Source organism: Nestor notabilis, unplaced genomic scaffold (assembly GCF_000696875.1).
Source record: "Nestor notabilis isolate BGI_N333 unplaced genomic scaffold, ASM69687v1 scaffold17057, whole genome shotgun sequence".
Classification (NCBI taxonomy): domain Eukaryota; kingdom Metazoa; phylum Chordata; class Aves; order Psittaciformes; family Psittacidae; genus Nestor; species Nestor notabilis.
Genome location: NW_009936233.1, coordinates 3,306 through 3,610, shown reverse-complemented (window position 1 = coordinate 3,610; position 305 = coordinate 3,306). Strand labels below are relative to the sequence as shown.

The window sequence follows — 305 nt, the reverse complement described above, 5'->3', positions numbered from 1 at the left end:
TTTCTGCCCCATCCCCGGGCAGTCAGCCTCACATTTAGCACATTTGGGGGGTGTGGGCTGCCAGAGGGCTGCGACTCAAGGCTCGGGGCACAAAGCTAACATGGGGCAGTGTTACCATAGCCAAGGCCCCTGTCCCACAGATGTTCGATGCCCCTCCACGGATAGGGGTCAGGAGCAGCCCTGGGAGATCCCAGACGGGGAGGTGGTGAATCGGGACGCAGGAAGGGCGTGCAGTGCCGGCTGGAGCTCGCTGGGAAAGCATCTCCCTCTCCCAGAGGCAGCTGATGCTCTAACACCAGTTTTCC

The 305-nt window shown here is 61.6% G+C and overlaps 1 protein-coding gene across 1 annotated transcript in view; it reads right to left on the bottom strand.

Moving 5' to 3' along the window:
- SNX33 (sorting nexin 33) overlaps window positions 1-305 on the bottom strand; it is a 3,968-nt gene that overhangs the window by 532 nt on the left and 3,131 nt on the right. The gene's annotated exons all lie outside the window — the stretch shown is intronic.